At 38.4% G+C, this 26,135-nt stretch overlaps 1 long non-coding RNA gene across 1 annotated transcript in view; it reads left to right on the plus strand.

Moving 5' to 3' along the window:
- The window catches only part of LOC116440869, a 48,261-nt gene extending 22,383 nt beyond the window's left edge, over positions 1 to 25,878 (plus strand). Inside the window, exon 2 of the long non-coding RNA XR_004238789.1 lies at positions 25,689 to 25,878. This is a non-coding gene — a long non-coding RNA (uncharacterized LOC116440869). The remainder of the gene's footprint in view (positions 1 to 25,688) is intronic.
- Positions 25,879 to 26,135: the final 257 nt, after the last annotated feature.

Raw genomic sequence — 26,135 nt, forward strand, 5'->3', positions numbered from 1 at the left:
TTTTCCATCTTGCCAAGTTTTTTTGTCATTTCTTATCTGAAAATGCACAGAAATGCTCCCCCAGCCCCTGGCTCTTTAGCATATTAACCATAAAGCATCACAGCATGCCATGCTAGTGAAGAAAAAATTACTTTTACCAAGTGCAGGGTTCTGTTTCTAAAAGTCTATAACTCAAGAAAATTGAAACTGCTTTTCACTCAATTTCAGCTTCTAACATCTTTCCATTACAGTTGTACCGATGTTCAAAATAACACCAGTGTTTTTGTTGTTGTTTTTTTTTAATGAGAAATGTGTCTGTTTTCCCATGCTCACACTCTGAAGTAAATTTCTGACCAAACCTATTAAAAATTCCTTTTGAGTAGAAACCAAACGAGTAATACTCCAACCAAAAGTAGATTTTTTTTTTCTGAGTTTGAGAATAATTGAACAAAAGGAAAATAATTCTGTTCTCTCAATCAAAAGTTTAGTTTGCAGTATGATCAAATAACAGGCTAGTGTGATAAAATGAGATTACCTGAGGTATGTGCTCACTGGAAAAAGAGGTAGAATTAAATGTAAGTTTTTATCAAAGTATGATTGTAACCCAGTGTTAAAAGTTGCTAAAACTCTTGTCAGGGAGTGTTACGCATCCTGCAGATATCTGCACAAAACATTCCAAAAGTTGCAGTACCTGCCTACTCAAAACCTATCTGCAAACACTGTGAAATTCACTAAAGCACAAAAATTTTCCTTTAGTTTTTGTGAAATGTTTAACAAGGCAAAATTAATTTGATAAGTACCGAGAAGTATTTTATTTTCAAACACATATTTGTGTTTGAAACTCCCTTTTGCGGGCTATAGAGGAGGTGAAAGTTGAGAAATGATAGCTGAAGAGTGTACTGACTCTAGTGGTGCTAAATAGGAACTTTCGTGCTGGTCTTTCCTTTGGCAAATTCATAAATCACCTGAAACAAGGTCTACATCAAAGTCTAACAATTTTAAAAAGAATTCAAATTAAAATAATTCTACATGAACTTCCATCCAGAGAGCACAAATATATTTCTCAACATGCAGGTTGTACATACGTACACACATGCCTTTAGCAGACCCACACTTACTCTGAAGTGTTAGGAACTTTATGGCAAAGTAAAGTTGGTGTTCAAGATTTTAAGGAAACAGACACCAATGTTAAAAACAAAAAAAACCCCAAACTAAATATCCCAGACCCAAACCCCTCTAATCTTCGTAGATACGGCTTTTGTGCTTTCAGATGATGATGAAGGATTTTGAAAATTTCTAGTCCCACTCATACTACACTACCAGGTAGCAGAGACTGGATCGTGTCCAAATGGTGACTAATGGAATATTTCTGCTCCAAATTCAGACTGGGTTAGGGTTGGTACACTGTGAGCTTGCCAAATTTAGCTTTTTGTGGCATCAGAACCTGTGACTAGCTTCACCAGCCTTTGAGTACTTCCACACTGACTGTGCAGATTCATGTATAGAAGAATCAGTTAAGGCTGAGTAAGTATGATATCCATACAGAGAAAACTCTTGAAAGCAAGAAAATGTCAGGTTATGGAACTCCTCTTTAAGGCACCTCAGTGCCCACACAACACATTTCCACTGGCATGAGTAGACTTCACACCTCCCCACAGAACTTCCTTCTGCCTCCCAAATATAAGGGATCCCATCCAGCTCATTAATTTCACACTATAGAACCCCCACACTAAGCCTGGCTCAACACTGAGTATTTCATAAAGTTAGTAAGGTCAAAATGATGTGAATGTGTGAGATTTTGAAATAAAGAGGAGATGGGGGTGTTCAAATTTTATTTGTGCTTCAAATTTGTAGTTCAGAGCTGTCCAACTGACAACAACTTTTTCAATTTTTCTTTTTTAAATAGAATAACATGCAGGATCTATTTCTAATTCTATATTTCAGACTACCAGCTTGGAGTAAATGTTCTGCATTCATGTAACAGGTGACATAGCAGAACAGTTGGTCTAAAGTTTAAATGAGGATAGTAGTAACTGGGGAATTATTAGGCTAAGAATATGAATCGAAACATGATGGATAAACACAATGGACGATTTTTAAATGGGATAAAGATGCTACTTGGTTTCTGCTGAGTTACTTTTGAAATTATCTGCTGCCTAATGAGAAAAAACTTTTAGCATCATTTGATAAGGCAGCCAATTCCTGTGTCTTTCATACACTATTCTGTAGTATTACTACCTTTTCTTATTGGTGCTACCTGATATCTACATATAAAGCAATACTTTATAAAAGCACATGCTCACATATATTCTGCCTAGAGTAGGTAGCTCACATTAATTTTGAATGAAAATGAGAAATAAAGCAAGCAGTAATGAAATTTTAATCACAGTCCCCTGAATATCTCTGTTGTTTTGGAGGCAAGCTGGTTCCTTAGACTCATATTAGCAAAGCTATTTAGGATCTTCTGCATACAGAGAGGCACCAGGAATGACTACAGGTTTACAGAATCACTCAGAGACACTTTTGCAAACCCCTCTCGCTTCAATAGCTTTGAAATTCTGGTTGCTTCTTTTTTTCTGAATTGTGGCAACATCTTTAGTTGATAAAGGTGGAAGAGTCAAAGCCAAAGTCCTAGTTAGGACTGTCTTTTAAAAGAATTTTTTTTAAGTATCTTTAATTTTTAATTGTTTGCTTGCCTGACCACTAACTGCTTGGGAAGTAGTTTCCATATTATATATCTAATTTCAACATCAGCTGCCATTTGTTAGAGCTCAGGTTTTCTGGGCCAATCCCTACCAAGCCAGATGTATCTGGTAAGACAGAAGAGTTGTGAAGGCATGATTCCAAAGGCATCTATAGCAGTTCCATGCCACTTCAGTAATCCTTAGTAGTAGGAAAGTCTTGAACTCCTGATAAAATGAGAGTGTTTATTTTTCCTTCAGTGATTGGAGCCATGCAAATGCTACTCAAAATTGAGTTTTCTTACCATATTTAATGTGATGTTTATAAGTCTAAGGAAGCAATAGCTAAGAAAATTAATGTTGACGTCTGGTATTAATTCCTCTTCCGAGGAAGTCCTATGCAACATCCATGCTGCTATTGACATAGTTTTTTAAGATTTGATAAATATGGTGAGTCAAGCCTGTTTGTTCACCACCGGTATGACTGGGACAATTTTAAGGAGTGCCTGTTTAAACAAGTATACCACACCCTCCATATCAAGGGGAAAGCCCAGCTCCATTGGGGTTAAGCCCTTGAATGTTTTAATGATAATGCTCTTTGTTCCAAAGTACTAAGACTTTCTGTTTTGCTCAAAACAATGTCTTGGTGTCATAGTAGCTGAAATATACGCTGGACTATTCCATCATCATAGAGGCACCCATTAACATCAATTCAAACATCTCTGTGTCATGTTTCATTGTCAGTTGTCTCATCTCTGAAATTCTCACCTAGCTAAAAACTACTTTTGTAGCTGCTGAGACTTCTACTAAAATAAGTGTACCAAAAATGGATAAACAATCATTATTACCACAAAATTAGTTTGGAGAAAGCCACAGTTGATTTTTGATATTACAGTGTTAGAGTGCTTAAATCTTCATATTCTACTGTTGGTGTTTACTGATGGTTCTTGCTTACAGTCTGTGATCTTTATAGCCTCAAATGCTAAAGGAGATGAAAATAGTTATTATTTGGAGAGTGCCAGAGACATACAAAGATATCAGGGAAGTTGTACCTTTTAGCATTTGTGTATCTGGTGTATTGTGCTTACCCTGTTTGCCCACAGATATGAGCATCAACAACAAATGACTTGTTCCCTTATCTGCAATACAGCAGTGACTTTCTGGAACTCTATAGCTTTATCATGATTCTTGTAGTGTCTGGTGTTTCTCTAAAATTTAATCCCCTGGTATTACTAAATAATATGTGCAACTCTTCTTATTTTACAAACAAAGGTATACCTGACCCTTGCATTTGAAAAAAAACCCCAAACCCAAACCAACCACTTCTCTAACAATGTCAAAAGCATACTTCAAGGTTCAGAACATGGCCTGTGAGTACAAGCAATCAAGTTTATCCTCATCCATTTACAAGGATGTAGGGAAAGCTGATGTGTTAGAACCCTGTTTATCAAAATACTAAAGCACAGGATTAGCATTAAGCACAGTGACACATACTCTTGAGTGCTTCAGTTTAGGCTCGTGTTTTTTTGATTTGATCAACATTAGTGCATTCATTTTGTGAATGGACACTTACTTTAAAATACAAAAAAAATTAATGAAGCAAATATTACTACAGAATCCCACTTTGCCACTCACTTGAAAGAGAACAAGTTCATGGGGTTAGTATCTGTTTTGGAAAAAAGATGGAGTAACTAGCACACTGAACAGCTGCTTCTGACAACAGGGAAGCCACTTAGGCAATTTATATTTGCAATGCTGTTTACATGTGGGAATAATACTCCAGAGCACAGTATGTGAGCTAAGGAAAGCAAACATACACCCAATTTGTAAACTTTTAATATGCTTGTTTTACCATAAAAATAGACTTGTAATTAGTTCCCAGGAGTTTTGGTACAATGAGATCAAGTCTAATTTCATACAAGATGAACGGAAGTTTGTTGCTTCAGCTGAGACTTAGGCAAGCATGCCAAGACCAATAAAAGTCTTCCTACATGTTTAAATGTCTTTACATCAGAATAAATAGCATGAAATTGAGAGTGACTGACAACCCTGACACAGATATAGAGCTGACCAGAGGATTTTTTTGTCCTGTCCTCAGTATCTGAGGTTGCTGTATTCACATAAGCATACATTTTTTACCAGCTAAACAAGACAGGATGTTTAACTGTTCTGAGAGAGAGAAGCAAAGAAACAAGCCCTAAAATGTAACAAAGCTCTTGATCAAGAAAAGCGTTATGGTATAAAATGTCCTTTGATTTCAGTCTTACTGGATCTAGACTAAAGATCCAGTTTTGTAAAAATTTATTCATGACATAATGAATTGCAGTCATCCCCACATGACTGCTAATATAAACAAAATACCAAAAAAAAAGTGGGCTTGCAAAATAAGTTCCAAATCACAACACAGTGTGGTGAGGCTCTGCACACATAAATTACATTTAAATATTTTAAGCAATTTTAACAACTGAAAAATGACTGAAAAACAGAAACTTCAGTCTCCATAAGCGTATTTGGTATAAGAAAATAAAATGTCTGTGTGCAAGAACTTGAAGCTTTTTCTGCCTTAGGCATTAAAGAGAGTTTTGGGTTTTTTTCCTTTAATGTTTAATTTAGATGATCAGCACAGATGTTTCAGAGCTAAATTGTCTTTTTTTGTTGGCAGTATAGGCATGGTCCCATTACATCCTTTTCCCTCTCATCAACAGCTTTAGAGATTCAGATGCAGTTTTGAGTAACATGAAGAAAAGCATGAAGGTTTTTTTAATTTTGTGATATTCTTAATGAACTCCTAGAAGATGCTGCATGCCCAAGACTGCTTCAGCAAATTCCCTTGGGAAAATATTCCAATGTGACCTTTGTATGTATCGATAACATATTCAAAATATGAGAGAAGTATATTTCAAAATACCTGATTCCTATTTCTGCAACGTCTGATACAAAATCTTTGATGACCTTTTCTACTCCCAAAAATATCATACAAATTTTCTCTGTGAGTTGCTTTCAGTTTCTCTGTGCAAAGTAATTAAATTATTATCAGTTCTATAATGTGTCCCTCTCTTCCTACTGCTTTCCTTTTAATGAATTATTTTGGTGTATATTGCTATTCCTTAATCTGGCTTTCAAATTAATGGCATGGATGTAAGCTCTTGAACTAAGGAGTTCTGTTTGTTACTTTACCTCCTCTGGTAATGGACCCCTCCTATAGAGGGGACATAGAGGGACAAGGATTTCCTAAACATGACTAGAACATTTTTATAGCAAGGTCTCTAGCCCTATCATCTCTGTCTAGTTGGTGGTGTTTAATTTCAGAATAGATGGGTTCTTTCTTTCTTGTTATTTGGTTGGTGAGAAGAGAATGTCTTGTACTAGTTTAATCAAGAAAGATTATTATGTAACATCTGTCAGATTGACTTGTACCATATGGGCCCTGGGCCATCTTCTGTAAGAGAACTTACAGAGACATCTCAAAATGTCTGTGAAAATAGAACATATTTTTAGAATATCCTACTCTCCTATCCACTCTCCTACACTGCCAAATGAACCTGTCAAAAGCGCATCTTGATTTCTTCAGCTCCTACAACTCATGCTTGTTTGCAGTAATGATATTTATTGACGAAAAGTGGGTGGTAGAGGTTTTTTGTACCTGCTTTTGCAGATGTGAAATTAACAGTATGGAAGGATTTTCAGGTTTTTTTGTTGGTTTGTTGTTTTTGGGGTTTTTTTGGTGGGGGGAGGTTTTCTAAAAGTTCTGAAGCAAACTCTATTTCAATTTCACACATGAGGAGGAAAGATAAAAGGGACCAAGTACTGAGAACAAAAGAGGAAAACAAAAAGCAACAAAATAAATGAAAACATTTACACAATCCAGTATTATTGTTAGGATCCAAACACAAAGATTACACATACTTGACCCTATTCCTGGTCCAAAATTAGATTTTCAGTAGCAATAAGAAATAAAATTTTGAAATAATAATGCTCCGTTCGGGGGTGGCAAAATGCTATCTTGGCATGGAGCTACTAGAGCTGGTTTGAGAAGAGTGAGGGAAGGAAATAGGCAGTAGGAGTGCAATTTCTCTGTCAGGGTTAAAGGGTCTTCAAGGGGGCAGAGGGGACTGGAAGAAGAGGATTTGAGAAATATGGGAGAACATCTAATGGCTCAGTATGTGGATTTCGGACTCTATATGTTTTATTTACCTGGCTAGTGGTCTTTGAAGGATAGTGCACTCGAATCTCCTGTTGCTGAACAGACAGGTGTTCTATCTAGTTCCTAAGAAGAAAGTAATCAAGCAGTCAGCTGCTAAAGTCATGGCTGCTAGGATATGGAAGATAATGAAGAAGCCCAGGCACAATTAAGAACAAGCATAAATGAGGTTATAAAGAAAAGGAAAGTAAAGGTCCAGAAATCATTCTAAAAGTGAACATTTTCATTAGACTAACAGTAACGTGGGTCTTTCATTAAGTGAGGTGTTGATGGAAGATCGCTTTGTCTGGATGTATGCACTCACACCTTTCTATTGTGAGGGCATCAGTGTGAGCTGGGAAAGCATCATTCACATCTTGTAAAGGAAGCTGTATCAGTGGTCCACAAAAATGTGTCTTGTGCTATTCCTGCTGTCATCTGGTCATCCTGCAGATACCTATCAACTCTGGAAACGTACATTCATCTAGGACTAGACTTTTAAAGACAGTAAGGGCAGGATTGTAGATACTTACCCAGCACCGTGCATGTCCTGGCGTAAAGAGCCACTGCTCAGTCATTAGTTACCCTCCCAGCTACCTGGAGTGGAGCTGCAGTGCACAAAGAGAGGAGTGCATGCGTGTCTGAGCTCTGCCAAATGAGCTGGCATGACAGTGTGGTGCAGCACGTGTGCCAGCACACTGCAGGCCTCAGGAAGCAGCCTGCCAGTGAAAGGAAGCCAATGTGCATGAACTAATAAGCTTTACATGTCAGCAAGTCCAATGAGTTTGGGATGACACTGCGCTGATATGACTACAGTGTGGACCATGCTCCTTTTTGCACTATGGATGTATCATTTTTCTCCATCCACTGGCATCTGCTTCCACCTAACATCCCAGCTGTTTAGAGCCTGAGTTCATGTCACAGCCCTGAAGGTGCTAAAGGATTTTAAACTGGTAGAGAGAGAATCTCATAGCATTTTTCAGGGCATACCTGATACCTGTGGTAATTCACATACCCTTTTATTTTGGCACAAAATCTCCTTCTGAGGCCTTACACTAGGCACAAACAAGACCGCTGTCCAGTGCCATGTAGCTCTGAGTAGGAATATGGAAAGTGCCATTAATAACAGATGTACCAACACTCACTCCAAGAATGCATGTCTTGATAGATGGACGCTGAAAGGGCGGGGGGAGGGAGGGAGGGAGGGAAGACTGTAGTCTTGGAAAGTGCAACTGGGAGTTGTTTAGGATGATGATGTTTACTGCCTCTTTGCTTACTGTTCCTCTCCATGTAGCTGCCCAGGTAATCCAGCCTGTTTAAGGCAAAGTCAGCTTTAGGGACTAGAAATACTTGCATTGTGTTTCATCAGTTCTTACCCAAGAACCGGTAACTAACAGTTGAGCAACTTTTTGAATTGTGTCCTAATGCGACAGACCATGTTTGTTTGAGAGCTATGCCCTCAAAGACTGGCCTTAAATCACTGGAACTTAGCACTGAAATGCAGTGAGGGAGAAACATTCACAATTCTGGCAGCACTCTCACCTGAGAGGCTGCAATAAAAAGTTGAAGGGTGCCCCCTGCAACTTCCAGGAAAGGTCTTTCCTTACTTGTAGGAGCGCTTACTGCCATCTTCTAGAGCAAACATTGAGGAGCCATGTGATTAAGTGCTTGCCATCAGGAAGCAAATTCAAGTAAGAGTTTATGCAGCTGAGGCTACCAGAACACTCTGGGCAGAAGCAGCAGCAAAAGACCATTGACTCAGTGAAAGAATGGAGAGTTAGTTTAACATGCTACTGCATCAAAGCTGTAATTGCCTGAAAGCAAACCTTCACTTAGCCTATGCTAAATACATGTTTGGCTGCAAACAACACTGGCATGACCCCCAAATTACTGAGTAAGCTGATAATATTTTAAGATGCTTTTGGAAGTGGTCCTGCTGCGGCTGCCAGAGGGTAGAAGGGCAGCATGGCTCCCATCAAAACACAGCTGAGAGGCACAGTTAGGACAGTGAGACTGTGAGATGCTGCATGCAAGGCAAGAGGGATCCAACTGCTGGTCACAGGCTACTAAGGGCTCAGAGACAACACCCAAACTTACCCCAGCACAACAGCTTACCCTGCTATAACTCTTCCCACATTTGATCTTCACGCATGTACTTTTTGGTAAAAATTCTCTTCAACTTTTTTATTTGGGGCTAAGGGACTTCACTTTTGTTTGTCATTGTTCTGTCTTTGATGTATAACCTACCCTCTCTGAGGAAATGAGATTTATGCATTCTGCATGTGTCTTAGCTTTCAGGAAATGTACATAATGTAGATTTTTAGATTTGAGATCGATAGGGAAGTGCAGATGGATTAATGTGTAATACATGTAATTCAACCATGGCTCCTGACTTGGCAAATTAGGCAAGTAATCCATCCTGTGCACAGCACGGAGCATGCTACTTGCTAAAATCTATCAAAAATCAGGCACCTTAGTGGACAGGTGTTGTTTTATAGAAGACAAGCAGTCTTCTGTAAAATCACCAAAAAATCTGATCCCTGCTTCCTGTCATTCAAAAAACATGTGTGGTAGTGCAGGCAGTGATTTCTAAGGTGTGTTTTTTAAAAGCACTTAAGATATGCAGAGCTGGTGTAACAGGTTGCACACAGGCAAGAGCATAACATGCCCAAGCTTCCACTGTAGATGGTCTTGGCCATTACCCAGTGCAACACTAGATAACAGGTACTGCTGATGGGAAATGTGCTGTCAGTAGGGAGCATTTCAGAGGGTCTAATGTCAATTTTGCATTGATCTTCAGAGAAAGAAAAGAGATTGGTAGGAGATCTACGCTGCTGAGATGCAGATAAGAAATGGTATCACAATACTAACATGCAACATGTGCTCAGGATAACATATGCTGCTTCTTAGCAGAGATTTGTAGCTTGGATACAATGCCATCCTAATATGGCCATGTGATTGCCAGAGAACTTGGAGTACAGGCAAAAGTCATTCGAGTATGTCTATACCTGCTGTGTACCCACACAGGCAAGAATGCATCTCAAGTTACTTTATAAATTTTTGTTGCAGTTAAATGGCATTTTGGTGCATCTGCATTGTTTCATTAAAGACAAAGACAGCATCTGCTTTGAACATAGCAGGAAGAATGTATTGTTGGCTACTCTGAAAACCTGATAGCAGCTTTTGAAGCCTGTTGTTGCCTTTGAGGTAGAATTCCAAAAGGCAGGTTATTGACTGTTAGGCAATTACAAGGCTTTGATTTACTTTCACAAGGAAGAAGATTTGAATACAAATATAAATATTGCCAAAGCAGATTGCATAAATGGCAGACTGCTTATATAACTCTGTATATGTGTCATAGGCAAGCGTTTACAGAAATTCAGCAAGTTTCCTTCATTAAGTACAGATTAATTCTCGCTGATCTCTGGCTTCAGCTGCTTCACATCCAACTGAAAATGAGTCTGCGAAAATGCATATTTTCTCATGTCAGTTTGAAAGCTTCTGAACCATTGATCAAACAAATTTGGAAGATCTTGAAACACCCAGCAAAGGGAAAACAATCACGTGTATTTCTTGAGCATAAATTGGCAGGAGGGAAAGGTCATTCTATTGACAGGCTGCAAACAAAGGGCACTTCTTTTCCTGGCAGCTGCAAACTAAAGTCATCGTTCCCTGAGAAGTATAATATTTGTGAGCTCAAAATGCATTACAACAGTGGGAAAAAGTCAAGAAATGGCTCAGCCTGTCCAGGACAAAGAAGATGTACCCTGTGTCTATTGTCCCTACTTTTCCTGCTTCAACATCTCCCAAGAGAATGGTGCAGTGCCTGCTAAGTAAAATTAAGAGAAGAAAAACACCATTGAGCAGCCAAATACCTTTAATCTGTTGGCTACCAGTGTGTAACCTTCTTGGTAACCAACCACTTAGGATAAGAATAGGAGGCTACTAACAAAATGTTGGTATTCTGAAATAATGGTATTTGCAAATAAGACATAACTTTGAGAAATGGAGCTCATGACACATATTACAGCTATTGTTGTAGGCTAAAGCCCTGATGGATGCCAACACTCTATCCACTGGTATTTTGGCTATTTTCCATACAGACATGTGCGCAAAAAAAATTATGACCTCTTAAAATTTGTTTAAGGCAAACAACTTATTAGTTTTATCCTGATAATGGGTTTGGTGCCTAAAATGTGTCTATCAAAGGCATAAAATGCTGAATGATGTCTTTGGGATTTTTATTAGGCTTGGCAGTGGCCTGTGGTAAGATTGTGTCTATATTTACTGAGATCATCCTGGCTTTTATGTTACATAAGTTTAAAAAATATTTGCTATGCAGTAGCATTAAAAGATAATTATTGTGAAAGATTGGCTTTTGCTATTTTAGAGGTAAATATAAGCATGTTTGCATTCTTTCTCCTAAGTGGAACAGACATTGAAATTTCTTGTTTTTCAACAGCCTAGTATTAACACTTACTTGCTAGGTTCAGATTTTGGTATCTCTTTTCTACTGTATTATTTATTGTGGGCCACCACTTCAGCTGTGTTCTCTGCTTTTAGTCAGCTACATCACATCAATTTTTGTACAATATACATTTTATTTCTTAACTTTGTCACAGCTCCAATAAGACAATGGGGAAATGAACAAGATTTTACACTGCCGATAATCAAAATACTTATTCCATTTTCTTTATGTACTGTGTGATTCAAACAGTGTAATTAGAGGCAAACCAACTATTTCTGTTATACTTAGGGTACCAAGGGGGTGGTCCATTATCATGATATGTGAGTCAATAAAACACGAGTCTTGGTTTTCACATTTCCAAAGTAGTATTGGTTTTGCAGCCAATTAGGAAAGTATTTTTTATCTAGAAATCTGGCAAATTTTTGTAAAAAAAAAAAAGCACAGATGGTCAATAGACATGGAATTCTAATTTTCAGAACAGAATCAACAAAGATGAACACAAGCCTTGAAAATGCAATATTAAATAAAAACAAGTCATTTATTATATGAATATCAAGAGGCATTAGTTTTGTAAAGTTCACATTATCTTTTTTAAAAGTGCATTTTCCTAATATCTTATGTAAGGAAAGGAAGTTTTATTAGGCAAAAAAGTTTCTTTTTATATTATTCTCAACTGCAGATAAGTGAAGTACGATTTCTAGCGCAGAGACTGCAACAATTACCACACCAGTCTCTTGGTATATTTAGGAAAGTAAAACACAGATTTGGGAGGCTGTTCACCCCTCAGAATTTACTCATTTCCTTACCACTTGCAAGATCAAACCGGGGAAACTCTAAAGACTAATGAGAAAGGCAGCTGTAAATTTGGTACTACCCATAAGACTTCTGAGATTCTTTCACTGGGCCGGATATTAAAGACTCAGTCCAAGTTAAAGTTAATACATCATTTGTCACACAGAGAATTTCTATTAAAAATTTCAGACCTACATCCTTATGCACCATCTCACCATCATTAAGTATGTTCTTCATGGCTGACTAAAGTTAGCAAAGACACACTAATAATCAGAGAGATATTACTGCTGAGAATTGTTAATGCCTCCTTTCATACTGACCATGCTCAAGCATGCAATAGTTCTATCTTCCTCCCAGCTCCCTTTGGATACCAACAGGTTCACAAATCATTGTCCTGACTGGTACCTGTTCCCTTCAGAGCAATATCTCAAGTGGTGTTAGGAGGCTACGTACAGACACACATGGAGACTTCTTTTCATTTTATCTTAATCAGACTGTACAGTCTAACAGAATATTAGGCTGGGTGAACATATTCTCACAGCAAGCGTCAGAACTAATTGTCCTGACTTTTTGGGTCTTCGCACCATTGACTGTAATGCATGTCTGGCCTATACAGGTGTTTTTCAGGGATTTCACTTTGATAGGGGATTCCAGGTGGCTAGACAATTGTTTTGTTCTTTGAACTCTCCCCAGGAGAACTGGCTGTACTCTCTTTTGACCCTTCTCATTTGATGTGTTACACAAAAAACTGAAGGGGATTCCTACTTTCATAGTGAGTTTAAGCTCTTCAATGCTTTTTCTTTAAACACAAATTCTCACTTTTTCATTCCTTTGCCAGATCTGAGAGCAAGGGACTGTTCAGTCCACAGGAGAAGTTTGGTGGTAGAAAGACATTTGGGGGAGTAAATATTTTTTTCAGTCCTGTCCTTTGGCAGCACATTAGCTTTTACCTAAGCACTGAGTTTTACTTAGGGTAAGGAAGGAGTTGCTTTTAAGATGCTCATGTTGAGTGTGACTGAAGCCCTGGGCAACCCTGAACTGCTCCAGGGCAATTGTTCAGTGACAGCTGCAGACTTCAGTCAACACATCTATCAGAAAACAAGTTTTCTATCTCTCTGATTAGGGATTTTATAGTTTGTGCCACTCTAGTATCTGAAACATGATGGAGTAACTCCTGATTTTTATCTGTGTTGAATTCAGTCATATCCAGTGGCAGGAATTTCTTATGTGAGTTATCATACCGTTGGAAGTGCTCACTCTCAAATCTCAACACAGTGGAAAAACTCACACGTGCTGTTAAAATTATGGATCTGAATGGTCATGTTAAGCCTATAATACAGTAAAGGATATTTAAAGAACTATATGTGCATTTAGTGGTCTGTAAACAGCTTTTTGAGTTAAAAGTGCACATCCCTCATAATTCCCTTCAATCCTGAAACACTGCAAATATTTCACAGAAGCAGCCATTTCTTTGTACACACTCAAAATTTCCTAAAGATGTCTAGGCATTAGTGCTGCTTGAATTTCAAGTGTCTTCCAGGATTCTTGTCCAAATATTCGTAAGTTTTTAAAGGTCAGATACTGTACTCAATAGATGTAAGTTCAACGTGGTTTCTCAAACACATATAAACAATTCGGGAATTTTTCTAATTTATATGGCTTTGAAAGTGATTAATTGTCCCATTAATATTGTTTAGAGGATGGGAAATGCTTGTTGCAAAATACGAAGGGAAATTTCATAAGTCAGGAAATTGCTAACAATAAAGAAATCTTGATAGTTACAAATATTGTAAACAGAAAGAAACTCAGACAAAAGTAAAAAAGCTATGACAAAAATAAATAAATGTGGTCCATATAATTGGTCGAAAATAATTAAATCAGTGGTCCATATAATCTTGTGTCTGGCAGCAGACAATACTGGGGACAGGAAGGTAGAAAAAACCTCCAAAATGAAGAAATGCAACTGATCCTTCTGTAGAAGCAATTCCTTCCTTACTCCAGCAAAATTATGATTAATTTGGTCATGAGTGACTATATGCAATGTTTTTCAAAGCTGTCAGATAATTATCAGTGGATGTTCTTATAAATCATCCAAACATCTTCAAAAATCTTTCACAGCTCTTGACTGATCAATTTTTTTTCCATTAAATTACACCGCTTCATTTGGTGTAGTACAAGAGATATAACCTGTTGGCAATTTTTAATTTATTAGCTCTTAATTCAATATTTTCCATTTTTTTATTTTTCCATTTTTATACCAAGTATATTGTAGGCACATCCCCTTCTCATAAGACCTCTTAACCTTCTCTTTTTCATTATTATTTGTGTGTAACTCATACCTCCTTTTTGTATTTGTCTCTTTCCTTAGTGATGTAGACTTACTGTAGGATTCTCCTGAACAAGTCAGACTCTCCTTAGCTATTTTCATTTCACAGTAATGTTTAGAATGATAAAGTTCACTCTCAATCCAGTCTGTATCAGTATTTTTTAGAAATTTAGAAATATATTCCATTGGTTTGCTATTACCAAGCATAGCTTCTCCCTGAGCTTTCTACAGGCATGATGCTGGTAATTTAAAACATGAAAATAAATCTACCTATTTTCATTTGAAATTTTCCCACTGTATATATTAATTTACAAGCATTTTATTTTGCTGGTCATATGGCTCTTTTTAGTTTTGTGAAGCCTTCTGAGTAGTCCTCTCACCTAGATGCCATAAACTCTCTTTTCAAGATCATGAATAAATATATGTAAATACATCTATTAATCATATGTTGGAATATTTTGTTAGCATTATTATTGGTTTGAAGTTACTACTTATATCTGAGTGGTTTTTTTAGCTTTCATTTTTTTGTCTTTTACACAGGTCCACTCAATTACTATTTTTTACAAAATAGCTGATCAGATGGACATTATGAAAGCCTAAAAAAAACAAACCAAGTTTTCTTTTATTTTGACAATCTACATTGCACTAAATTATTCCAGACAGTAAAGCTGGGGAGGGTTATTCATTTTATTTTTAGAGGGGTTTTTCTCTGTTAAAGATAAATTCTTCACCTTGAGGCTGTTCTCAGCATAAGGTCAAGAAAGCAAATGTTTAACCTCAGACATGTAAAATAGTTCTTATGTGTACAAAGATACTTCAGAAAGAAACAGTGCTCTTTTTTCTTTCAAAAATATCTCCTCTGGTGTTTAAGTTTTCCGTGTATAAGGTATATCAATTCAGATTCAGTATTTTAATTTCTATTAGTAGGGGGTTTTTTGTTGGGTTTTTTTTTGTTGTTTTGTTTTGTTTGTTTTGGTTTTGTTTGTTTTTTTTTTTTTCTTGCTGCAGTGTGTACTCTATGTTGGGAAGGAAAAGAAGTTCATACGCTATGAGAAAAGTGATAATTATATGTAACACAAAACACAATTCCCCTCATTTTTCCCCCTTTTTAAGCCTAGCTTAGGTCACATGAAATGAATAGGACTTCTAACCTAGAGCAATAAAAGGAAGAGTTGAGGGGGTATAAGTGTTGAATAAAACAGGTCTAAGTGAAAAGCGCATTAAAATACAGGGCAGCAGAGGGTTACACAGTCCTTGGCATAGTTCTCTCTCATGTAGTACTGTGCAGCTGAGGTCTGCTGAAGTACTCACAATTCCACATTCAAACAGGAAGGAGCTGAAAGAAGGGACTACCAAAATATCTTCAGTTTTGGGATGTGCTTCTCTGGTGATCTGCTGGATCTGGAAGTCACTGACCTCCAGATCCCACTATTTTTTACCCACTTGCATACTTTGTATTTTCCAAGAGAAATACCCATCTTGTTCTGACTGGAGAGAGTGGGGTATCCAAATCCTGTTTAAAGTTGTATGTTTATTACACAGACACTACACAATGCTCATAATTACTTTAGAAACTAAATATTAGGTAGTGGTAGATTACGATCATTTTCAAAATGTACAAAAAGCAAAGCAAAATCTTGCTTTCACTTATTCATACTCTTCTTTTAATTTGTTTAATTTTGATATTTTTCAGCATGAAAATACATGAGCATAATTTGTTCCTATTAAATTATAGAATGTTTTACTTCTAACATAAATTTCACTGCTTGAACTTTCCTATGGTTTTTGGGTAGCAAGAGTTCTGTGGGGAAAATCTGTTTAAACAGCATTGCTGTTTGCCTATTTACTTACTCTATTTATGTTCACAGAAGAAAAATTTCTCTCTGCTTTCACCCTAATGAAAGCTTTTTCTTTATTATTTAAACAAAGTTCTATTTCTTCACTAAATTAAATTTACAGTTTTCATGAAATATGTATCATCACAAATATTATCATTTTCTGCTTGAAGTGTAAGGCATATTTCTTTAATCATACCTTCTTGTGTACAAAAATACAGGAGTGCATATACTCTCCACCTCAAAGAAAACTACCAAAGGGAAGAATTACACTGCTCACATAATTATCTGTAGAGACTGAGAGAAACATATGAGAGTTACAGTGCTGAATGCAGAACTGGATAGCAGTAACAAGAACCTACGCAGATCATAATAGGGAGATAAACTTCTTAATTGCTTACTTAGCTCAAAGACACCATGCTTTCAAAAGTGTGAGGAACAAAGCATTATTCTTCAGCATTATGTGAACAGTTCCATATACAGGGGGCTTTAAGGCAATGTTTGTTAATGCTTGTATATTCCATTTCAGCAGAGCTGAAGTTATATTATGATAAAACCCTAATACGCTTTTTTTTTTTTTTTGGGAAGACACCTTTTCAATACATCTGTCAACACCTGAAAGCTGCAAAGTCACAGGCATTAAGAATCCATCTGTTAGATATATACTTTACTAAATTTATGCTTACTCAGGAATAATTCTTCGAAAATACTATTCAATGGCCTAAGTTTTTGATTCTAAAAAACTGTGTTTACTGTGGGATCAGCAAGACAGACAAAAGTATTTCAAAGCACTTACTGAAAGATAGAGCAGCCTCATGAATCTTCTAAGTACGTGGTGGCCTCTGGTATGTGGTGGCTCTAGGGGATTCCTGAAACTCGGTGTATCCAGGAGTGCCTCCAAACCTGAATGGCATATCCAGGAGGAAGGCAGAAGACATGAATATATAAACTGATATATGGAGAAAATATCAGCAAAATGTAAATATACAGCAACAAAATAACTCACTGACATTTGATGTAATGGTTATTTATGGAATACATCTTCATCTAGAAGTCCAGCGAAAACAAATTTTTCTGAAGATAAAGATATTCATGACATAGAAAAACATTTCCATGGGATATTACTTAAGACTGCTCTTCAGATATGAATTGCTACTCTAGATGTAGGCATAAAAATGCCAGAGCCCTGGGGCCACTCCCAGCCCTGACTGTCCCTGCCAGCCCCCAGAGCTCCCCATGACACAGGACCCCATGTCAGCACCTGGAGTCGTCAACTCCTGCCCCAGAAATGCTGCAGCAAGGCTGTGGGGTATACCCAGCCCCCGCCCCAGAGGGACGTCTGCTGGGGTAAGGAGAGTGCCTCACCTCCCAGCAGAACTCCCCTGGAAAGGGAGCCACTTTGCAGTTATGGCGAGAAGAAGACAAACCCAGAATCCTCTGGGAGACCCTGTGCAGATCCTTTGTAACCCATTGGCCTTTACCCTCTGGCACCCACCCCCTGTATCCCTATAAAGCTCGCCCCCTGCCCCTGCGAGGGCAGAGTGGTGCTCGTCCCTGGCTCCCTTCGCCGGACTAATAAAGCTGCCTCGTGCAGAACAGCTACAGGGGCCTTTCGTCTCTCTCCCTGGTCTGGCCTGGAGGCTGCCCTGCAGAGCTGAGCTGGAATCACGAGCTGACAATCACTAAAGAGCTGACAGCTTCTGCACGGGCCCTCCTGGCCAGCAGCTGAGGGAAGACACCGGGCCTCGGGAAGGCAATCTCTTTTGGGACCATCTCTCGGGACCGGTCACAGCTTCCTTGGTCAGAGCTACTGACCCCTCACCAGCTGCCACACAAGGCCATTCTCCAGCTTGCCATGGCCCTGCCCAGCCACGGGCCTGTGTCCCAGCCCAGCCTTGGCACATCCCCATGGAGGTTCCTGGTGCCAGGGTCTGGGGCTGCCCCAGGGCCTCATGGCTGCCTGCTCCTGGCTGGTGGGTGTCTCACACCCTGGCTTCCAGGCTCTATTCCAATGGACTCCCATAAGCAGCCACTAACGACCCACAGTGCCACCAGCCCTCAAACCATCTTTACAATGAAATCTTCATGGCCCAGAGTTAGTGCAGTTCAGTGTTTATTATCACAGAAAAACACTGAATGGCTTAGGTTGGAAGGGAATTCAAAGATCATGTAGTTCCAACCCATCTGTCATGGAAAGACACCTTCCACTAGACCAGGTTGCTCAAAGCCCTGACCAACCTGTCATTAGATACAGGGATGGAGAATGGATAGGGATATTAGTTAGGCTGGAGTGTTTTTCAAAAGCTTAGCTGCCATTTTTGCCTTAAAACCATCAGAATGTAAGTCAGGGCCACTCAGGCTCCACAAGGAGCTGTGTGCTGAGGAGAAGGGCTGAGGGAGTGGGGCTGGCCATGGAGAGGGAAAACAGATCTACACTTCCTAGCTGGAAGGCAGAGTTGTGGGTAAGCTCAGGCTGTGCCAGCAGCCTCTGTGATTCCTCCAGACACACCTCAACATTGTTCCAGGGAAGCTACTTGCTCTCTGTGTAAGGGCAGATGCAAATCTAATGCAAATTAAACAGCTCCTACTGCAGATCGTAATTTTACTGCATGCAGCAGTAAAAACTGTACCACAGACTTGCACAACTAAAGCAGCACAGCTCGCCTTGCGTGTGTATCTCAATTTCCAGTTGCGAAAATGAAGGCAATCTCTTTTTTCCCATTGACCTGTCTGTCTTGGCTAAGTAGGGGGGGCCTCTGTGCCAAGTTTTTCTCCCACTGTTACTCAGGAAACATCTTTTCAAACTGAGCATCTATATGGTAATGGTCTACAAAATACAGGTATAATTAATAAATGTTGGCTATTCCTAATTGATGCTGGAACCAGTCTTAACTGGAGAGCTACAGCAGAAGGGATGCTGACTCACAAGGAGATTTGAAGGAGCAGATATTAATGACTTCTTACACACCTTGCCTGAAGTAAAACTGAAAACCGTGATAATGCATCAAGTTGCTGAACCCAATCCCAGCAACAGGTCTGAATTTTGGTCATGACAATGCCATGCCCTATAGTGCTTGCTGAGCTGATCTAGTTAAAGCTCACAGTTTCCTCTAGACTTTAATTCAATCACCTTCTACATGTCAAAGTTCAATTGCCTCAATTAGGACTTCAAAAAGTCTTAGACTAAGTCACCAGTTGGACCTAAAGCCAACTCAAGACGCTCACTGACTAGTGTCTTGGGACAGACTCTAAAAAAATTTAAAGAATGGGAGAAATGAGAATTATCAGGATCATTAACTTTAATATATTGGAATCTGTCCTGCATACTCTATGCTTCTCCTACCCATTTGCCTTGTTACCCATTTACTTTCTCTGAAACAATTATTTGCCTTGTTAATTTCAGATTATTATGTTGTTCTTAAATTGGAGCACACCAGTGTTTTCTTTGAAATGTCTCATCTGTCCTTGCATTTCACCTCCTGTCTCACTAGTTGGGAGGGAGGGGGGAAGATGCACAAAGAGGTACTGTTTGCTGTGTTTAGAATGACGTTAAGAGCATGCTAGAACGCATGTTAGAATGCTCATACTTTTATGGTAAATATTTTAATTGTCTTGATATCTGAAATTTTCTCACAGGATGGAGCTAATAACAAAATTTAAATATATATGTGGTGGTGTTATACTGAAGAAGGGTCTACGTTCACAGAAAAATGATAACATGGATGAAAATAACTGTATTAAAAAAACAAAAGCCTAAAATTAAATGAAGTATCAATGCATTTCAGATCTTTTAGCTTCAACATCTTTAAAGGGATTGTCTGCTTGCTTGCATGCTTAGCCTTATGGTTTATGTAATTCACCACTTTTAATATAAAGCAAGAAGAAAAAACACCAGTGAAATAGCAGCCATGTTTAACAAAGGCCTAATGTTTTGGTAGTCTAAATGAGTACTTGTCTAAATTGTTAAACTACTGTACAACAGACCTTCCAACTAATGTATTGTAATGACACTAAAAAAAAATGTAATTTTTTTTTCTTGTGGTGGACAACCACTTTAAATACTGATGACAGATCCTGTCTGAAATGCTACACTTCACACAAAATACCATATATAAACAGATCACTATATTTGAAAGACATTGCACCACTATAATTCTGTTTTCAGAATGGATAAATTGGTTCTTTCCATCATATTTTAGCTTTAATTCATTTAGTACAAAAAGAACCTTCCTCACTTGGCAGACACTCATACTTCATCTTTATTTGGCTATTTTATAAACCTTTTGTTGCTTTCACTTCTAATATTTTGCTGTCTTTTAATGGAGACAGATTGCATTTCATATTTACTTCACACAGGACATAAAGTAGCACTGTAATAAGCAGCATTTGTATTATACTTGACTGAAAACTATAAAATGTGTATGATAAATCCATATGAAACATTATTCAGTAAAGTATTGGCCCATATTTTTCCAGATGGATAATAACCTTAAGTTGTTAAAAACCTCTTCTGACTAGCATTGTATGTCTGAGGTTTTAATACCCTTAGGCTTGCTATTAATGTAAAACCAAGAAAATAGAAATGCAGCACATGGGATGTGAAATTTTAATTTTATTTTAGAATAAAGCAAAAAAACAGAGGTTACAGAATCTCCATCTTGGGAGGTATGCAAAAATTAGACATGACTGTGAGCAACATGCTCTGACTTTGAAGTTGGATCTGATTTATGATTTGAGTAGACCATTGATCCAGATGAGCACCAGAGATCCCTTCTTGCCTCTGTTATTCTGTGCTAATATGATTTTGCATTAGTATGTCTCAAATATCCATCAGAATAGATGGAATTACAGAAGCAATACAATAAAAGGCAAGTAATGATGCAAGTTATGTACCGGTAATGAGCATGTCATTCTGTCAGTGGAGCAAACACTGAAGTAGCTCAATCTTATACATACTGTTAAGAAGGTGCCTGGATTGAAGGAAACATCAGGTTAATTACATGTTGAAGTCATGGCACAGATCATATTAAAATTAGAGATTCCTCAGTATCATTTTTTGTAATTTTGCTTTGGCATCTAAAGAACAATTACAACGCATTAAGCAAACTTAAATGTTGACTATATATATTTATCTTCCTGTAAATCTTTACCATCCACTAACAGTACCTGAGTAATGATTTTCCTAAAAACAGAGACTGAAGCCCCTTCAGTTTGAGATAAGTATTATGAAATCAACTCATATACAAAAAAAGTATCCATAAAAGCTATAATTAGTAAGAAATGGAATAAGTTGACAAAGGATCAGATCCAAAGTATGACAGATACGAATTTTTCGAGCCTAAGTACAACACTGAACTTCAAAACTACTCATTCTGTGGCTGCCATAGACCCAGTAGTGCTTATTTGTGACAAGAAAATGAGAAATTTAATTCAGATACCTCAGTTTCCACCTAATGAGTAGACACAACATAGAGAAAAATGTCCTGGAAGAAAATCTATCCTCTATTTTACATATCAGGGTTTTTTTCCACAAAGAAAGTAGGTGACAGAAGGAGAAGGTCTCTGCAGCTTACAGGATATCTGTTTGGAAGGTATCAAGATCCTGAACTGTGAACTCTGCTCCTAGGACTGTTTATGCACTATACCCTACAAAATCATGAAATCGTGAATAAAAAATAAGAAATACTGCCACCAAAACTGTTTTGACTGCACAAAAGAATAACTTGAAGGGTACAGGACAACTGAGGAAGCTGTTGTAAGCAAAAGCATGAGGCAGGAGAGCAGAGTAGATGTTTGGGTTGAAACACCTTTATTCTAAACACAAGTAAAATGTGACACGAAAAGAAGAAAAAAATAAACAGACTACATGAACCAAGTGAACTGTGCATTTTTAGTATAACATGAGAACGAAATTAATTAAGTGCCTGCACTGGCCAAACAAGATTTGGATAAGCAGAAAAATAAATTATTGCTTCTGATACTGATAAAAAGAAAGGATTGGCTGGAGCCAAATCAGTCAGTCTATGCTGCTAGAATGATCTAGCTTTACGAACTAAAAACATGGCTGAAAATAATGAAAGTAAATTTGAAGACAAAAAAAAAGTAGTATTAGCATCCTTCTTAAATATTTCCTTCATCTTTATTTCAAGAGCTTCTATTTCATGAAAAAGGATGGATGCTTAAGCACAACCTTTTTTCAATGGTCTGTGTGTCATTAAGTGAGAATAATATCTAAATTGGTCAAAAGATAAGTAATACATATATTTTCATCAGATGCAGTAAATTTTAGTGTACAGTTTAATAGCTGGCACTACCTTTGTCTGGTCCAGGATGACAGTGGTGGGACAAAGGTGCAAACAAGCATGTGAGATACTGAGGGGAATGCTGCACAACCTCTTTCTCAAATCTCATGTCTCCACCGTGCAGTGCTGCTGTCATTCCTCCCTTTTGCCTTATGTACTCTCCCTTGCTCCTGCATTGCAGCTGTTCCCCTCTTGTCACATAGCACTGGTAGTGGCCAGCAGTCAGAGACCCACAGTACTCAACTGGCAACAATTCCTTGAACTCTCCCAAGACAGCCATGCCTTTCTTCTGCCATGCTATAGCTCCACACAACAGCTACACGGGCACTTGTATATCATTTGCTATACTGGTTGTGTAGGTCAGTGCTGCAGAGCCCTGTCAATTCATACTTCAATAACCAATGTATGCACCTGATGTTATATTTGCCGACCCCAGCTGAACGCACAGGGATGTTGGTGCAGCCTCTGCAGCAGCAGGATATGCCCTCTCTGTCATGTATGTCCATACAGCCTGATGACATCCATTTGTAACTTATCCATTTGTAACTTAGGAGTTCTAGTCATGCTGTTCCATAAGTCTCTTATTACAGATGCCCCATGATCTGAGTGCCTGCCAAAGACCACATAGGCTTCCAGATGCAGAAACTCATCATATCAGCGTGGGCATGGTCAATCAGGATGTTTCTGAAATGGGTGAATTTGCAAACAGTAGACAGTTCACCTCCAGTTGTGGTTATGGCAAGCACTAGCATAGCTTTTTTCCAGGAGCTGACCAGCTAATTGACACATGCTCTTAATTTCTGTCTTGTTTATGGCTTATTCAAACCAAGCTGCAGAAATATCATAATACTCACCTGTAGCTGGAAGTCCTCCTCAGGATTTGTCACCAGTGCAGATTATTGTGGGGAAAAAAAATCACAGATGTTTATTTGGCAACAGCTCTAAGTCGAGAAAGCTTGAGCAATTTCCCAGCAGGCAGGAAAGATTCCAAAACTTACTTGGAGCTGTGGTTACACTGCCCCTCTCCAATACATTTCAGTAGAACAACCTGAATAAGATTAGTCCAGAAATGTTTCCAAGCTTCTTTCTATTTATGGCGAGGAAATGTTTGGCTAAGGCTCAGTCGATCCTGACTGCAGTGAGTGACTAAGCACCATTAAGAAGTTCTCAGGAAAGCTAAGCATGCTTCTTAGACTTCAAAGTCTGGATTGACTGACTTTCAAGGGCTTTAGTGCTGTTAGAGGCCAAGCAGGGATCTTGAGGTCACTTCTGATGGTCCATGTCTCACATACGCTGAGTATTGCAATAATTACTATGGTGTGCAAATCTCCTGCAGCCTTCTCTGGATACAACCAGTAAAACTTTTGGGGCTTATGTACAAACTAATGGCAAATACCATGTGTGGACCTTTCACTTCATTACCTACCCACTGCTCTTGATTATTCCAATAAATCTTAGAGTACATTATAACTGGGTGAGCTTTTACTCATTCTGGCTCATGTGAGACTACAATCATTCTCTTTCTTCTTCAAGGTAACACTGGTGATACATCACCCCACAAAAATAAACAAACAAACAAACCCTTCAAAAACCAACCAAGAAGGCTTATAAGCACACTGATAACTGCACCCTGCAGTTATCTGTGAAGTTATTGGGATTATCTTGAGGCAAAAGACCCAACAAATCTGACCTACACCAGTTAATGGTCTGTGGAATTGCACTGGTATGTAGGACAACACTCCATGCCCCATTGTCTCAGATACCTACTAGGAACAGTGTCTTTATGTGGCGTCTGTGGAATACCAATCAAGAAATGAGCAGGTGGTCCTCTCTCTCCTTTTCTAGCAGCATTAGATGACAAGATCAGTACGAAAGGCAGGCAAAGAAAACCAAAGCCATGTGGATTCATTTGATGTTGGGGATTTCCACGGCACTGCTGGGGCCTAAGAAACTTGTGGACATTTAACACTGGCTCTGTCCCAGCTGCACTCTGTCATAGTTGAGTACAACAATGTTGCAAACTAGTTGTGTCTGATTGCCTCTTGCCCAGCTGTGCAAGATACTTAGACTTTGGACTGGGGTATAAAACACTGGGAAGTGATTTCTGACATCAGAGGCCAGAAGGTCTGAGTGGGCACCATGAAGGAGGTTAAGAAGAATGGTCTTGTTTGTAAAACAGGGTGTGGTTATTGTGTAAGAGCTGGAGGGCCCAAAGAAGCTCTCAAATACAGCAGCTAAATCCTGAGAGAAAACGTGGATATTCATTGAACTATAATATTAAAAGGCCTATTACTGTTCCCACTGATGTCCCAGTGAACCCAATGAATTTTTTCACTAATTTGCTGGATAAGATTATTTAAAACATTTTTACAGGAAGAGCTGAAGTCCCAGAGAGCACTGTTTCTTTGAATGGCATCAACCTGAAAGTGTGAGGGAAAAGAACTACTGTCAGCTCGATCTAGTGTACATTGTATCACTCGCATCAATGGTTGCGTGTATTGATACAATGTTGCAACAATGAATGAGGTCCTCCTCTTAGGTGCTAATGTAAACAGAAAATCAAATCCAATCTTTCCTCTAAAAATGTACAGTCAAATTAAAGAATGCATTCATAGGCTAAGTACATAGAAAGTAAGAAAAAGAGACTGTAGAATGCAAAAAGAGAGCTTTTAATGTCCTTTAATTCGTCACCCAGTTTTGAGGGGGTTGTTGCTGTGATTAATATTCCTATATATAGTCAGGTTAGTTGTGCTATCCAAGTTGTATCTAGGAGTGTTTGCAGAGCCTGGCCTAAAACATACTGAACAGGGGGACTCAAAGGGACTATAACCTACATTCTTGAAGTTATACATGTACTGTCTTTACCTTCAACAGTTTATATTTACCATTCAAACACGGCCAAGTTCTACAAGTTTTCTTCCTGGTTCAGTGTGTTATAATAAGCATGTGTGAATAGATGCAAAAAAACCCCATTACTTTTGCAACTTATACACAGTTAGCTAAAGTATGTTACAGATAATTAAAGACGTGCTGAAATTGCACATATTTATCTCTTAAAATTAAGTTGATTTTTACATCAGATATTTACTGAACCTTATTTAAGTCTACTGCTTTCTTTTTCCCAGGACTTTTGTCATCTCTGGAAGTATTCTTTCACATTTTACCAAGATGATTTCAGGAAATGTCCAACAGTAGTAGTAACACGAAGGAACAGCTCTGTAAGTTCACTTTGCAAGACTATGTGAACTGTCTTGGTTTCTTTCAAATGCCTGTACATCATATACCTGCTGGCAATAAAGCTGTAAATTAACAAGGGCTTACAGGTCTAAGAAGAGTTTTTGGACTTTTTACTTCTGAGGTTATGATGATGGCTGCATCATAGCTATTCCACTGCATTCCAATTACACTCATCCCTCAGTGCAGTACGACACTGCACACTGTGCTAACACAGCATGCCTGGCCATCGGGCTGGAAACACTACCTGAAAGGACCATTTTTCAGTGTGCAGAGCCTTCTACTGCTAAGGCACTCATGCTGTGGCTAGGAGATGTGAGCCAGCATCGTGGTTTACA

The sequence above is a fragment of the Corvus moneduloides genome, chromosome 3 (assembly GCF_009650955.1).
Source record: "Corvus moneduloides isolate bCorMon1 chromosome 3, bCorMon1.pri, whole genome shotgun sequence".
Classification (NCBI taxonomy): domain Eukaryota; kingdom Metazoa; phylum Chordata; class Aves; order Passeriformes; family Corvidae; genus Corvus; species Corvus moneduloides.